The sequence below is a fragment of the Heterodontus francisci genome, chromosome 6, assembly GCF_036365525.1.
Source record: "Heterodontus francisci isolate sHetFra1 chromosome 6, sHetFra1.hap1, whole genome shotgun sequence".
In the NCBI taxonomy this organism is placed as follows: domain Eukaryota; kingdom Metazoa; phylum Chordata; class Chondrichthyes; order Heterodontiformes; family Heterodontidae; genus Heterodontus; species Heterodontus francisci.
This window is the reverse complement of record NC_090376.1, coordinates 115,342,893-115,359,404: the sequence shown is the minus strand read 5'-3', so window position 1 is coordinate 115,359,404 and position 16,512 is coordinate 115,342,893. Positions and strand designations below refer to the sequence as shown.

The following is a 16,512-nucleotide window of genomic DNA, read 5'->3' as shown; positions in this document are numbered from 1 at the left end:
AATAAAATAAACCGGAGGCATAGATTTAAGGTAAGGGGCAGGAGGTTTAGAGGGTAGTTGAGGAAAAAATTTTTCACCCAGAGTGTGGTTGGAATCTGGAACACACTGCCTGAAGGGGTGGTAGAGGCAGGAACCCTCACAACATTTAAGAAGTATTTAGATGAGCACTTGAAATGCCATAGTATACAAGGTTACAGGCTAAGTGCGAGAAAATGGGATTAGATTGGATGGGTGCTTGATGGTCAGCGTAGGCGCGTTGAGCCAAAGGGCCTGTTTCTGTGCTGTAAAACTCTATGACTCTACCTTGACCTGCGGCCTCCACCAATCTGCTGCCCGTCCAACTGGAGGCCGAGCCTGTCAACCAGGCTGTCTTCCAGGAGAACTGATAAGTGATGTCACGTGCATGCAGCATGCAGGGGAAATCCCAATTTTTGAGTTCCCAGTGCTTTGCCATCATGTCCCACTCCTGGCAGGTCAGGCAAATTAAAATCCAGTTGATGACTGTTCATCAGATTTAGTTAGAAATGTAAGTTTAAATTTGTTTTGCTTTTGCTTCCCCATCCCTGAGGAGCTTCTTCAGCTTTTATCTTTCCTAGTGTGAACCAGAAATCCTATTATACACCAATCATTAACTCCTCGGCACAGGGATGTGGCAGTCCCTAGGGTTACCTCATCCCCTGTGGCTTTTTTTTCCAACGTTCAGTGTGACCCAGGATTTGTCAACCGCGCCAGATATATCCGGATCATTTCCTGGGGAAAACCAGTTTGTTCTGAGCCAGCAGGATTAATTCCAAGTGTACCTGATACCAACTACACAGTGCAATACGAACATAAGCACATAGAAATAGGAGGAGGAGACCATATAGCCCGTCCATCCTCGTCCTCCATTCAATACGATCATGGCGGATCATCTGCCTCGACTCCACTATCCCACCTCCTCCCCATATCCTTTGATTCTCAGAGATCAAAATCTCAGCCCTGATTATACTGAAAGATGGAGCATCCACAACACTTTGGGATAGAGAATTCCAAAGATTCTCAACCTCCTGAGTGAAGAAATTTCTCATTTCTTTATCCTGAGATGGTGCCCTCATATTCTGGATTCCCCACCCAGGGAAAACTTCAGTGTCTATCATGTCAAGTCCCTTTTAAATCCTTCTGATGAAAGGTCATCAACCTGAAAAACTGTTTCGCTCTGCAATGCTGCCAGACCTGCTGAACATTTCCAGAATTTTCTGTTTTTATTTCAGAGTTCCAGCATCTGCAGTATTTCACTTCTGTAATCACACGCCAGAGTTTCGCTAAGGCACAACGCTTGCACGCACTAGTTCAGACAAGGCACAACATTTATACTCCTAGGCCGGAATTTTACATCTCCCCACAGGAATGGGTTGGTGACGGGGTGGGGTGGGGGGGGGGCGGGAAATGTGCCACTCCCGAGATCTTCCTGTCCCCGCTGCAATTTTATGAGTGGAGGTGGCAGCAAGAAACAGCCCTCCCACTCCAGGCCAATCAAAGCCCTTAAGTGGCCAATTAACTGCCACTTAAGGGTCTCCTGCCACCACTGGTATTTCCTGCTGGTGTGTGCCAACTTCTCAGGAAGCAGCCACAATGCCAACACACTTCTAAAGTCCCAGGTACCACAGCTTTTCAGACCCTGCTTGCCCTCAGGGATGGATTCTTGGCGACAAGGGCTACCCAATGACAACATGGCTACTCACACCTGTGAGGAACCCTCACAATGCAGCAGAGAAGTAGAACACTTGCTATGGCTCCACTCAAGCGGCCATCGAGCAGGCCGTTGGGCTGATGATGAGATTCCTTTGCCTCGATCAATCTGGTGGAGTCATGCAGTATGCCCCAGCAAGTGTATCACGTATCATGGTGGTCTGCTGTGCTCTGCACATTCAAGTGCTGTAGAGTGGAGGGAGGCCTTACATGACAAGGACATGCCTGAGTGACACTCATCCACTGATGTAGAAGATGCAGAGAAGGAGAGTTGCAAGCTGCAATGGATGTTGAAAACCCTGGACAGGAGGTCAGACAGGTTAAGCGACACACAAAGGAAGCCAGAGACAACCTCATAATGATCCGTTGACAGCCACCCTGATGCTCATTCACAGAGTCAAATAAAGGCTCACTTTAATGCATGAACTCTATCGCCTCCTTTCCATTTATATTCCCCGTCTTGTGAGCGGCTGCAATGCACGCTACTGCCCATGGGAGACCAGATGTTAATGAAGGCTCTCATCACATTAGCATGTTAATGAGGGCTGTGGTCACATTGGCATTGCTCTAAGCAGGAAGGGAGAAGTCAACTGTTCACAATTAAGACATAATGGCACATAGCTTTCAGGCTATGATGGCTAATGTTTTGGATAAAAGAACTTTTAATTAATCACTACAGAACATATTAGCTACATCCATGAGACCCAAAGTGTGGCTAGGTGGTCTTCTCAACATGTTTGCAAGTGCTCCTACACAGTGTGATTCCTGTGAAAGCAGCTGGGCTGCTAATCAGGCTGCCCCTATGCCTGTGACGACTTTGGTGGCTGTCCAAGGCCTGGAAGGCCCTGACTGCCTGAGGAAGTCCTGCAGGACTCTCCACAGGTATGGTGGCTGCTGGAGCTGTGCTCAGGAGGGGCTGAGGAGCCAGTCCCACACTCAGAGCGCCCTGAGGAGAGCCCCCCAGGTGTGGATGGCAGCCTCTCCTCCTCCCTTTTAAGACTCACTCGAACCTCCCTGCTCACCAGAGAAAGACCAGGAGCGGGAAATGTCTCCAGGCTTCTGTTCCTTCCCTCGCTTTGCCATTGCTGCGTTGAGCTCATGGCCAAGGTGATGGTGTGCAGGGCTGCGCGCAGCTATGGGATCTGGCTCTCCATGAGGGTCGCCAACCTTTCGATAGAGGAAACCATGTGCTCATATGCCTGAGACATGGCAGCAATCATGGCATGGACGGACTCCACTATCGTCCACTCATGGCTGTGCATAACCTCTGGCATCTCCGCCAGATGTTGTCTTACCTCTCTGCAATTCCAGCATGCCCTGTGCTGTCAACACCAGAGGCTCGTCAGCAGCCTGGAGCTCAGCATAGGCCAGGCCACCCACAGTCCTGTCAGAGGTCTCGACTGTCTCATCATCAGTCAGCTATTCAGGCGCATATGGTGCTCTCACCAGCTTCTGACCCTGATTCAAATGCCAAGCAGTTACCCACTGAGGTGAAAGTATCTGTGCTGGTGGAAGGTGCAGGAGAGTCATGGGACAGTGCATGCTCGGAGTTGTCCTCCCCCTCAGGAGGTTGATGGCTGTCCCCCTGTGGCTGCAGCTTCCTGCGCACGTTGACCTGCATGAGAGAACACAAGCATGTGTGGGTTAGGCTGTGCAGATCTCCTAATGCCAATGATGTGTGATGTGGGTCTCCAAAGTTAATGAGCATGTCGACAGAAGCCAATCCTCACTCATGCATGCAGGAACTCCTGTCTCCACATCTGAAATTGCGTGGCAGTGCCTGCCTGTTCCAATACCTCTTCCTCGGCAGTGGTGAGAGGACGCAGATCTAGAACTCCTCCGAAGTCCAGGCTGTCTCCCTCCTATTGTGGGCCCTCCTGTCTGATTGGCAGTGTGTTCAACATGACAGTTCTGCTAATGTCAGTCCCTCGTCCCCTACTGGGGAATCATGCTGCACAACACTGTCAGAAGAGTTTAATGCGGGTGAGCTATGAAGGAATGATCGACACATCCATGACAGACACATCACCACATCAGTGCAGCAATTCTGAAGGCGGTAGTTTTGCTTAATTCAACTGCGACCATCAGATAAGAGAGCAGCTGTTACAAACCTCATTACTCAAATTACTGTTTAGTTTATGTAAATACTCATCTGAGTCAATCTTAAGATAGAATCATTGAATAGTAAAGCCCAGGAAGAGACCAGTCTGCCCATCAAGTGTGTGCCAGCTCTTTTGGAGAGTAATCCAGTTAGGCCCAATCCCCTGGCTCTTTCCCATACTGTCAATTTTGTCTCCTTCAAGTATTTATCTAAATCCTTTTCAAAAGCTCCTATTGATTCTGCACACCTCATCAGATAGTGCATTCCAGATGCTGACTACTCACTGCATAAAAAAGGGTTTTCCTCATGTCACCTCTGGTTCTTTTGCAAATTACTTGACATCAGTGCCCACTGGTATCGATCCTTCAACTATTAGAAGCTGTTGATTTTTATTTCATCTACCTAAACCCTTCATAATTTCAAACACCTCTATCAAATCTCCTCTTAACCTTCTCCGTTCTAGGAGGAACTCTCCCATTTTTGTTTATGGGTTGGGAGCATGAAAAAAAGAGAAAAGGCCACATCTAGTGATAATGACACTGTCAATGATGGTTTCGTACCTGTTTCCCCAACCACTAAATCATGTGCTTTCAACACTGCATTGCAGCATCGATCATGTTGTTAATACTCATCCTGATCAAATACTTGATTTGCTTTATGAAACATTCTTAGGAAAGTGAAGTCAGTAAATTACTCCTTCCCCTCCCTGAAGTCCAAGGGACTCAGACTTGAATGAATATGGCTTTCAACAGGTTTAGCCATTCACCGCCAGATCTGGCTGAACCACAAAGAACAATGGGGTCCTGCTCGTGTCTGCGAAAACTACTTACTATTCCAGGGTCATCCTGGAACGCAAAGGTGTCCCTGGCTTCTTTTCTCCATTGCAAACCATCTTCTTAAACACCTCTCCCATCTCTTCCGCCAAACACCTACCAGTGTGAGCAGCTCATACATTTCTTTGTTTCAAAGATTAAGACCATCTGATCAGCTGCCTCTGCCTCTTGCCCCTTTCCCTAACGCACTTCTTCGAAGGCGTCCCCGTGCCCTAGCCCTGAACTTGTGTCATTCTCTAGTTTCTCTCCTGTCTCCCCTCATGCCCTCTCCAAGCTCACCTTGTCTATCAGACCCACCTCCTGCTCTCCTGACCCTATTCCCACTGAACTTACCTTCCTGGCTCCCATGTTAGCCGACATTGTTAATAGTTCTTTCTCGTCAGGTTCTGTCTCTCTCTCCTTCAAATCTATCACGCTCCTCAAAAAACTAACCTGTGACTCCTCAGCCTTTGCAAAGTATTCACCACCACCCCACCACTCCAGCTCCATCTCCAACCTCCCTTTCCTTTCAAGTCCTTGAACATGTCATCTCCCAAATTTGGCCCATCTTTCCTGGAACTCCATGTTTCAATCCCACAAATCAGGTTTCCGCTTCTGCCACAGCATCAAAACGGCTCTTAAAGTCACAAATGACACCCTTTGCGAATGCGACAAAGGAAAACTATCCCTCTTCATCCTTCTCAACCAATCTGCAGCTTTTCAAATAGCTGATCACACCTTCCTCCTCCAACACCTCTCCACAGTCAGCTGGGTGGGTCTGCACTCGCCTGGTTCCATTCTTATCTATTAACTGTAGCCAGAGAATCATTATCAATGGCTTATCTTCCCATTCCTGCACAGATACCTCTGGTGTCCCCCATGGATCGATCCTTGGCCCCTCTTATTTCTCATTTACATGCTATCCCTTAGTGACATCATCTGAAAACATGACATCAGTTTCCACAATGTATGCTGCCGACACCCAGCTCTACCTCACCCCCACCCCTCTCAACTCCTCTACTGTCTCAATTAGCAGACTGCTTGTCCAACATCCAGTACTGGATGGACAGAAATTTCCTTCAATTATATATCGAGAAGACTGAAGCCATTGCCTGAGGGCCATGCCGCCGACTGCATCCTTCTCTCTGGCAACTACCTGAGGCTGAACCAGACTGTTATATTTGACCCCGAGATGAGCTTTCAATCACATATGCTATCCACGCTATTGTTAAGACCGTCTATTTCCACCTCTAATATCACTCAACTCTGCCCTGCCTCAGCTCTTTTGTTGCTGAAGCCCTCATCTATGCCTTTGTTATTTACAGGCTTGATTATTCTAATGCACTCCTGACTGGTCTCCCACATTCTACCACCTGTAAACTTGAGGTCATCCAAATTCTACTGCCTGTGTCCTAACTCATGCCAAATCCCATTCACTCATCACCCCTGTGCTTGCTGACCGACACTGGCTCCCAGTTAAACAACACCTCAATTTTAAAATTCTCTGATAAGTATGAGGTGATGCATTTTGGCAGAAATCTGCCACCTGTCTGGCCATTCTTCGAGCTTATTTATGTCCTGTTCCAGGCAGTTCGCATCATCCCTACTGTTTGCCACAAGTTTGGCGTCATTAGCAAAATTTGAGATTCTACTCAGTGTTCCAAGATCCAAGTCATTTATATAAAGCAAAAAAAGCAGTGGTCCCAGCACTGACCCTTGAGGAACACCAGTGTCTATCATCCTCCAGTCTGAAAAATAACCATTTACCATAACTCGCTGTTTTGTGTCCTTAAGCCAACTTTTTATCCAACTGGACACTGAATCTCCTATTTCATGCACCTGAACTTTGTTAATCAGCCTTTTATAAGGGACCTTATGAAACACTTTCTTAAAATCTATATAGACAACATCTACTGCATTCTTTCATCAACCTTCTCGGTTACTTAATCAAAAAATTCAATTAGATTACTTAAGCACGATCTGCCTTTTACAAATCCATGCTGGCTATCTCTAATTAATTCAAAGTGTCTGTTGATTTATTCCCTAATTATTGTTTCTAAAACCTTACCCACCACTGATGTTAAACTAAATGGCCTATAGTTGCTAGGACTGTCCTAATACCCTTTCTTGAATAAGAGCAACACATTTGCCACTCTCCAATCTTCTGGCACCTCCCCTGTATCCAGGGAAGTATGGAACATTATGGCAAGCACTTCTGCTATTTCCATCCCCACTTCCTTTAGCAACCTGGCATGCAAGCCATCCCAGCCAGGTAACATATCTACTGAGCATAGCCAGCCTTTTTAGTACTTTCTGCCTCAATTTTCACTCTATCCATTACCTCTACCCTCTCTGCTTCTACCAATATTTTGTCTGATACCACTTCTTTAGAGAACATTGATACAAAGTACTCATCAAGTATTCTAGCCTTGCCCTGCACCTCTAAGCATATAGTCACCCTCTTTGTCCCGAATAGGCCCCACTCCACTTATTCATGCCCGCTTACTACTTGCATGCCAGTAGATGATTTCTGGGTTCCCTTGTATGTTGACTGCCATTCTATTCGCATATTCTGTGTTTGCCTGTCTTATTTTCCTCTTCACCTCCCCTCTCAACTTATTGTATATGGCCTGGTTCTGACTTGAAGAATTTACCTGAACACCCTCTTTTTTTTGTTTCATCATAATCTTTATCACCCTCATCATCCAAACAGCCCTGTTTTTGGTTCCTTTACCTTACGCCCTTGTTGGATTGTACCAAGCCTGTACCTGAGGCAACTCTCCCTTAAAAATAATCCATTGTTCTGATACAGTTCTTCCCGTCAGTCTTTGGTTCCATTTCATCCTGACTAGAACCCTTCACATTGCATTGAAATTAACCCTCTTCTAATATAGATGTTCCACTTTATTGCGTTCCTTGCTTTTCAGCATTACTCATCTGAACCTTATGATACTATGGTCACTCTTACACAAATGCTCCCCAACAGACACTTGATCCACTTGGCCCACCTAATTTCCCAGCACCAGATCCAGCAATGCCTCCTTTCTAGTTGGGCTGAAAACATACTAATCAAGGAAATTCTCCTGAACATATTTCAGAAATTCCTCCCCCTTAGCCTTTACTCTAGAATTATCCCAATTGATATTTGTGCAATTAAAGTCCCCCAATATTACTCATCTATACTAAGCCTTCTCCCTCTACCTGGACCCCTCCCCCTGGTCTCTTACCCGCTCTTGATCTTTTCATTGAAAACGGTTGGCGAGACAGTGGTCATCTCAATTTCTCTGCCCCCCCACCCCCCCCTAACCTGTCCCCCTCTGAACTCCGTTCTCTCAGGTCTAACCCCGACATGGTCATCAAACCTGCAGACAAGGGTGGTGCTGTTGTTGTATGGTGTACCGACCTCTACCTTGCAGAGGTTCAGCGCCAACTTTCAGACACTTCTTCCTACCTCCCTCTGGACCATGACCCCATCACCAAACATCAAGCGACTGTCCACAGGACTGTCACTGACCTCATCTCCTCTGGAGATTTTCCCTCTACAGCTTCCAACCTCATAGTTCTGCAACCCTGGACAGCCCGCTTCTACCTCCTTCCCAAAATCCACAAACGGGACTGTCCTGGCAGACCCATTGTGTCAGCTGGCTCCTGCCCCACTGAACTTATTTCTTTCTATCTTGACTCTAACTTTTCCCCGCTGGTCCGGTCTCTTCCCACCTACATCCGTGACTCTTCTGACGCCCTACGTCATTTTGACAATTTCCAGCTTCCTGGTCCCAACTGCCTCCTCTTCACTATGGGTCGTCCAATCTCTCTACACCTCCATCCCCCACCAGGACGGTTTGAGGGCTCTCCACTTCATCCTTGAACAGAGGCCCAACCAGTCCCCATCCACCACCACCCTCCTCTGCCTGACTGAACTTCTTCTCACATTGGAGTTGAAGGAGAAGTTCACTCACTTCCTTCAAGTAAAAGGTGTTGCTATGAGTACTCGCATGGGGTCTTGTTATGCCTGTCTTTTTGTGGGATATGTTGAACATTCCTTGTTCCAGTTCTACTCAAGCCCCCTCCCCCAACTCTTTTTCTGGTACATTGATGACTGTATCGGTGCCGTTTCCTGCTTCCGCCCTGAACTGGATAACTTTATCAACTTTGCTTCTAATTTCCACCCTTCTCTCACCTTTACATGGTCCATCTCCGGCATTTCCCGTCCCTTCCTCGACTTCTCTATCTCCATCTCTGGAGATAGGTTGTCTACTAATATCCATTATAAGCCCACGGACCTCCACAGCTACCTCAACTACATTTCTTCAAACCCTGCCTCCTGTAAGGACTCCATTCCATTCACCCAGGTTCTCAGCCTCCGATGCATCTGCTCTGATGATGCTACCTTCCATGACAGCATTTCTGATATGTCTTCTTTTTCCCTCAACCAAGGATTCCCCCCCACTGTGGTTGACAGGGCCCTCAACCGTGTCCGGCCCATTTCCCGCACCTCTCCCCTTCCCCTCCCTCCCAGAACCGCGACAGGGTTCCCCTTGTCCTCACTTTCCACCCCATCAGCCTCCATATCCTAAGGATCATCCTCCGCCATTTCTGCCACCTCCAGTGTGATGCCACCACCAAATGCATCTTTCCCTCCCTCCCAGTCATATTCCGAAGGGATCGTTCCCTCAGCGAAACCCTGGTCAACTCCTCGATTACCCCCACCACCTCGTCCCCTTCCCATGGCACCTTCCCCTGCAATTGCAGGAGGTGTAATACCTGCCCATTTACCTCCTCAGGTGAAGCAGCGATTTACTTCTACTTCTTTCAATGTAGTATACTGTATTCGCTGCTCACAATGTGGTCTCCTCTATATTGGGGAGGCCAAACGCAGACTGGGTGACCGCTTTGCAGAACACCTCCGCTCAGTCCGCAAGCAGGACCCTGAGCTTCCGGTTGCTTGCCATTTCAACACTCCCCCCTGCTCTCGTGCTCACATTTGTGTCCTGGGATTGCTGCAGTGTTCCAGTGAACATCAACGCAATCTCACTTACCCATTAGGCACACTACAGCCTGCCGGACTGAACATTGTGTTCAATAATTTCAGAGCATGACGGGGCCCCCCATTTTACTTTTTTTTTAGTTATCTTTTCTTTTTAAATTTTTTTGTGTTTATTTTATTTTATCTTAGTTTGTTCAGTTTGCCTACCTACTGTTTTTTTCATGTTTGTGACTGTTCAGTTTTCAGTCTGTTAACACCCTATCTGTACTAATGCTTTGTCTTTCAACACACCATTAACATATTGTTTGCCTTTGCTCCATGACCTTCTGGTTGGTTATTCTCTGTGACCTTTCCTATCTACACCTTCTCCTTTGTTATCTCTTGCCCCACCCCTGCTTTACTTGCTTGAAACCTTTCACTTTTCTAGTATCTGCTAGTTCTGAAGGGTCACTGACCTGAAACGTTAACTCTGCTTCTTTCTCCACAGATGCTGCCAGACCTGAGTATTTCCAGCATTTCTTGTTTTTATTACTAATCTATAGTTCTTGCACATCTCTCTCATTTTCCTGCAGATTTGCTCCTCTATTTCTCTCTCCAACTATTTGGAGGCCTGTAGAATATGCCTAGTAGCGTGATCATACCCTTTTGCTTCTCAACTCTAACCAAATGGATTTTGTCCTTGCCTGGTCAAGAATATCCTCCCTTTACAGCACAACAATGTCTTCCCTAATCAGTACCGTTAGCCCACCTCACTTTCTTCCTTCTCTATATTTTCTGAACACTTCATATCCTTGCATATTAAGTGCCGAGTCCTCACCATTTTAAAGCCCCATTTCCATTATTGCCACTACATCATTTTCCCATTCTGCTATTTGTGCTTGTAGTTCACCAACCTTACTCATCACACTTAGTACGTTTACGCACATGCACTGTAATCCTGTCTTTGCATTCATTCTAGTCCTTGTCAGTCCACTCCCATCTAATACGGACTGCTCCCTTCTCTAGTACCATGTAACACTCTCACATTATACACCTTATTCCTCTTTTCTACTTCTATATGCTGGTATCCATTCCCCTGCCAATTTAGTTTAAACCCTCCCCTACCACACTTGTGAATCTCCCCACAAGGATATTGGTCCCAGTCCTGTCGGCATGCAACCCTTCCTTTTGAATAGGTGCCTTCTGCCCCAGAAATGGTCCCAATGCACCAATAATCTGAAGCCCTCTCTCCTGCACATTGCTTCAAGCCACACATTGATCCTCATTATCTTCCTATTTCTACTCTCACTAGCGCATGGCACTGGGAGTAATCCAGAGATTACTACCTTCAAGTCCTACTCTAACTTCCTCCCGAACTCCTGAAAATCTGACCATTGGATCTCTGTACCTGTCCTCCCTATGTCGTTGGTACTGATGTGTACCACAACTTCTGACTCACTCCCTTCCCCCTGCAAAATATCCTGCACCCACTCTGTGACGTCCTTTACCCTGGCACCAGGGAGGCAACAAACCGTGGGACTCAAGATAACGGTTACCCACATTGCCTATCTGTCCTGACTATGTAGTCACCTATAAATGCATTTCTGCACTTTGCTGCTCCCTCCTGTCTAGTCCCGTGCCCATTGGTGCCATGGTCTGGACTGCACTCCTTCAAGGTGTCGTCACTCCCAGCAGTCTCCAATGCTGAGTACCTGTTTGGTATCATTTGCATCGAATATCTGAAGCCAGCTCATTTATGTAAAAAAGATAATTAAAGTTGAACATTCTTTCTCAATGGAGGATTTTTATCTTTCCTCTTGCTGTCACATTCAATTTGTTAATTGATCCATTTTGGGTCAGAGTTTGTTTAATCATAGAGAGATACAGCACTGAAACAGGCCCTTCGGCCCACCGAGTCTGTGCCGACCATCAACCGCCCATTTATACTAAATCCTACATTAATCCCAACCACATCCCCACCTTCCCTCAATTCTCCTACCACCTACCTACACTCGGGGCAATTTACAATGGTCAATTTACCCATCAACCTGCAAGTCTTTGGCTGTGGGAGGAAACCGGAGCACCCAGCGGAAACCCACCCAGTCATAGGGAGAACTTGCAAATGCCGCACATAGCCGAACGCGGGTCGCCGGAGCTGTGAGGCTGCGGTGCTAACCACTGCACCAGTTTGTTGGTTTTGGGAAACTATTGATCCTACACACACATCTTACTTTTAAAAGTGTTCCAATTTTACTTCTATGCTATCCAATCTCTTTGCTTTAGCTGTTTCCTCATTTCATTGATTTAGTCCTTTCAAAATAAACGTACATGTCTCCATGTTTTAAGCATTTCTATTTCCCAGATCACAATAACCCAAAAATGAGGAAATGGTAGCATTGTGGTTGTTACTGGATGAGTAATCCAAAGGTGTAGACTAATGATCCAGACACAGGTGTTTAAATTCTGCCATGGCAGCTGGGGAATATAAATTCAATTAATTAAATAAATCTAGAATAAAAAGCTAGTATCAGTAATGGTGACCATTAAACTACCAAATTGTAGTGAAGCAGATGGGTTGCGAAGAATGTCCTTTGGGGAAAAAAATCTGTCATTCTTACCTCTAGCCTAGCTATATGCGAGTCCAGACCCACAACAATGTTGTTGACTTAACAGCCCTCTGAATTGGTCCAGCATGTCACTTAATCAAGGGCAATCAATGGGCCAGCAATGCCCATATACTGTGAATGAATTAAAAAAAAAGTTAATCGTGATCATTGTGATTGCTGTCGCCATGGGGTGTTATCACTTCCAGTTCCTATAGATTTTCTAGTTCGTCTGTGAATACTAGGTTAAGGTCAGCATTTCTGACATCCTTGATGTGAAGCATATTACATTTACTAACTTTGACTTGCGGGCCGGGAGTTTATTCTGGCAGTGGGGGTCTCGGCATCTGGAAAAAAAAGAGACACCGAGATCCATGCGTCCCATCTTCTCCGGAAGGCCCACCAAATCTAGTGCCAATCAGACATTTACATAGAAAGCGGCAGATCTTCCACAGGATCAAGGACCCTGTCACCAGAAGTCCCACTCTTGGAGAGCTGCAGCGCCACTGTAGAGGCAGTAGCTGCTGCTGAAGGAGCACCTACTAGAGGGCAAGGCGCGTTGCTAGACCCAGGCCACAGGTAGATCAGGTGGGAAGGGTCTCGCGGGGGAGGCACTGTAGGGAGGGTGAGCAGCAAGAACTGGGAAGTGGCTCTCAGAGGTGCCCCACTACCCATCTTTCCCGACGCCAGATCCCTCCATCAGGCACTAAATGCCTTTTAACAAGGGAACCCCCCACCTTCACGCCCCGGAGCAAGGAAGCAGCCCTCAAGGTTTTCCATGTTGCGCTGCCCGCCGAAAGGCTGATTGCGGCTGCAGTGGGAAGAGGCCCTCAATTGGGGGGTGAATTGCCCAGTTAAGGGCCTCAATTGGCGGTGGGTGGAAAGGCTGTTCACAAGCCTTCCTACCCAGCATACATTTTGGCGGAGGCGGGAACCATCCCCCCCACCACCATCATCCCACCCGATTTTATGCTCTCCCCGTCTCCAAACCTGCCGGGTGGGGGGACAGCATAAAATTCTTCCCCCTCCCCCCAACCCGATTTCCCAGTTTATATTTGGTTGATTGAAGCTTCCCAATGAAATATCTTCCCTGTTCTCACGCCCTTCCCTATCTCTTCATAGAACAAATTGTCCTCCTTATGCTGACATCATGCTCAATAGAATACCCCAGACTTAGACTGAATTTTTCAGAATTACTGAAATCTTGCCAAATTAGTTCACACCACCACCTTTTATTTATTTAGAGATACAGCACTGAAACAGGCCCTTCGGCCCACCGAGTCTGTGCCAACCATCAACCACCCATTTATACTAATCCTACATTAATCCCATATTCCTACCACATCCCCACCTTCCCTCAATTCCCCTACCTATACTCGGGGTAATTGCTAATGGCCAATTTACCTATCAACCTGCAAGTCTTTGGCTGTGGGAGGAAACCGGAGCTCCCGGCGAAAACCCACACAGACACAGGGAGAACTTGCAAACTCCGCACAGGCAGTACCCAGAATTGAACCCGGGTCGCTGGAGCTGTGAGGTTGCAGTGCTAAACACTGCGCCACTGTGCAATGTCTTTACAAAATGTTCGTAGGAAATACCCAACAAGAAATTGTTTATCAGTTATTCATGGGACTTTCAACCTAGTTTCATGTTTGCATTAATGTTGTTATTCAGGATCTGTTGTGTCAGTTGCTGTGATACAGCCTTTCCCCCCACCCCCCTACAACAGCTGCATTAGTGCCATAATCTGCTTCCCCGTAGGAATCCCCTCTAGATCACTGGTGTTTTTTATTTATTTTTCTATTTAGAGATACAGCCCTGAAACGGGCCCTTCGGCCCACCTAGTCTGTGCCGACCAACACCCACCCATTTATACTAACCCTACAGTAATCCCATATTCCCTACCACCTACCTACACTAGGGGCAATTTACAACAGCCAATTTACCTATCTTTGGCATGTGGGAGGAAACCGGAGCACCCGGCGAAAACCCACGTGGTCACAGGGAGAACTTGCAAACTCCGCACAAGCAGTACCCAGAATCGAACCCGGGTCTCTGGAGCTGTGAGACTGCGGTGCTAACCACTGCGCCGCTCTGGTCTGTGGGAAAGAGATGGAGGCAGGCAGGTTTGGACCTGCTCGCGCTCTCCAGCCATTGTGTGCTATCATGTGTTTACTTTGGCTTTGTGTGATTATTTGAGCAGCACCATCATTAGTCCTGGCAGCTGCCTGAACGTCACAGACTGACGTTTTAGTGGCACAGGCTGCATTTGCGCATGTGCCTGTGCAGCGCCAACAAGTGGTTGTGTTGTCAGCAAACACCGCCTAATGGAAATGTGGCTTAAAAATGGTGAGGACTGGAAGTTTAACATTCAAGATATTCAGAAAAGATAGAGAAGGTAAAAAGGCAGGTGGGTGGCTGTATTGATCAGGGAAGACATTGTATTGTTGGGAAGAGGATATCCTTGAGAAGGTACATAAAGAATCTATTTGGTTCAGTTGGAAAAAAGGGTATGATATATATCTATATGAATAAAATATATGAAAGGGAGAGAGAGAGAAATCACAGAAATGTGCAAGAACTATAGAGTGGTGATATTGGGGGACCTTAATTATCCAAATTATCAATTGGGATGATGTTAGAGTAAACGCTAAGGAGGGGGAGGAATTTCTGAATGTGTAGAGGAGAAATTCCTTGACTAGTATGTTCTTGATCCAACCAGAAAGGAGGCAGTGCTGGATCTGGTGCTGTGGGGAATAAGGTGGGCTAAGTATCTATGGGGGTACTCTTGGGCAAGAGTGATCATTATATCATAAGATTTAGCTTAATAACAATCTGAAGTACAACTTCTAAAACTTCAATGGGATGACAGGGGATCTAGCCATGGTAAAAAATGGAGCCAAAATGGAGCCAAAGTTGACAGGAAAAACAGTAACAATGGGTGATCTTTAAGGAGATACTTCAGGTACAGCCTAGGAACATTTCAACAAGGGTGAAAGGTCGGGAAACCATAGGCAGGGTTCCTTGGATGATGAGGGAGATAGAGAATATAATGACAAAAAAAAGAGGGTTTATGATGCATGGCAGGTGAATTCTTCAAGCGAGAACTAGGCCAAATACAATAAGTTGAGAAGGGAAGTGAAGAGAAAATTAAGGCTGACAAAGAGAGAATATGAGAATAGAATGGCGGTTAACATAAAAGAAAAGCCAAAAATCTGCTACCGCTATATAAGGTGGGAAGCAAGATATGGGATGGAGCCTATTAGGGACAAAGTAAGTGGGAGTGGAGATAGCAGAAGGGCTTATCATAATCTTTCAATCTTTCCTAGATATGCGGGAGCTGCCAGATGATGGAGAGTGGAGAGTGGCAAATACGACAGATACCCTTATTCAAGAAAGAGTGTAATAGGGAGTCACAGTGTCATACAGCACAGAAACAGGCCCTTTGGCCCATCGTGTCTGTGCCAGCAATCAAGCACCCAACTATTCTAATCCCATTTTCCAGCACTTGGCCTGTAGCCTTGTATGCTATGGCATTTCAAGTGCTCATCTAAATACTTCTTAAATGTTGTGAGGGTTTCTGCCTCCACCAACCTTTCAGGCAGTGTGTTCCAGATACAAACCACCCTTTGAGTGAAAAAAGTTTTCCTCAAATCCCCTCTAAACCTCCTGCCCCTGACCTTAAATCTGTGCCCCCTGGTTATTGACAACTCCTCTATGGGAAAAAGTTTCTTCCTACCTACCCGATCTCTGCCCCTCATAATTTTGTATACCTCAAATCAGGTCCCCCCTCAGCCTTCTCTGCTGTAAGGAAAACAACCCTAGCCTATACAGGCTCTCTTCATAGCTGAAATGCTCCAGCCCAGGCAATATTCTGGTGAATCTCCTCTGCACCCTCTCCTTCCTATAGGAGAGGGTGCCCAGAACTGTACACAGTACTCCAGCTGTGACCTAACTAGCATTTTATACAGCTCCATCACAACCTCCCTGCTCTTATATTCTGTGCCTCGGCTAATAAAGGCAATTATCCCATTTGCCTTCCTAACCACCTTATCTACCTGTGCTGCTGCCTTCAGTGATCTATGGGCAAGTAAACCAAGGTCCCTCTGACCCTCTGTACTCCCTAGGGTCCTACCATCCACTGCAGACTCCCTTGCCTCGTTAGTCCTCCCAAAATGCATCACCTCACACTTCTCAGGAAGTGTTCCCCAAGGGTCAGTGGCTCGGACCACTGTTATTTTGGACATTTATAGATGAACTGGATATTGGAATAGAATAACATTTCAAAATTTGCCAATGATA

The 16,512-nt window shown here is 46.5% G+C and overlaps 1 protein-coding gene across 8 annotated transcripts in view; it reads right to left on the bottom strand.

The window, feature by feature from the left end:
* Positions 1–16,512, bottom strand: part of LOC137371482 (nectin-1-like) — a 250,457-nt gene that overhangs the window by 209,664 nt on the left and 24,281 nt on the right. Inside the window, exon 2 of one of the 8 annotated variants that reach the window (XR_010975231.1) lies at positions 12,226–12,345. The exons of the other annotated variants lie outside the window; for them this stretch is intronic. The gene's annotated coding sequence lies outside the window, so the exon portion shown is untranslated. The remainder of the gene's footprint in view (positions 1–12,225; positions 12,346–16,512) is intronic. 8 annotated transcript variants of the gene reach the window in all.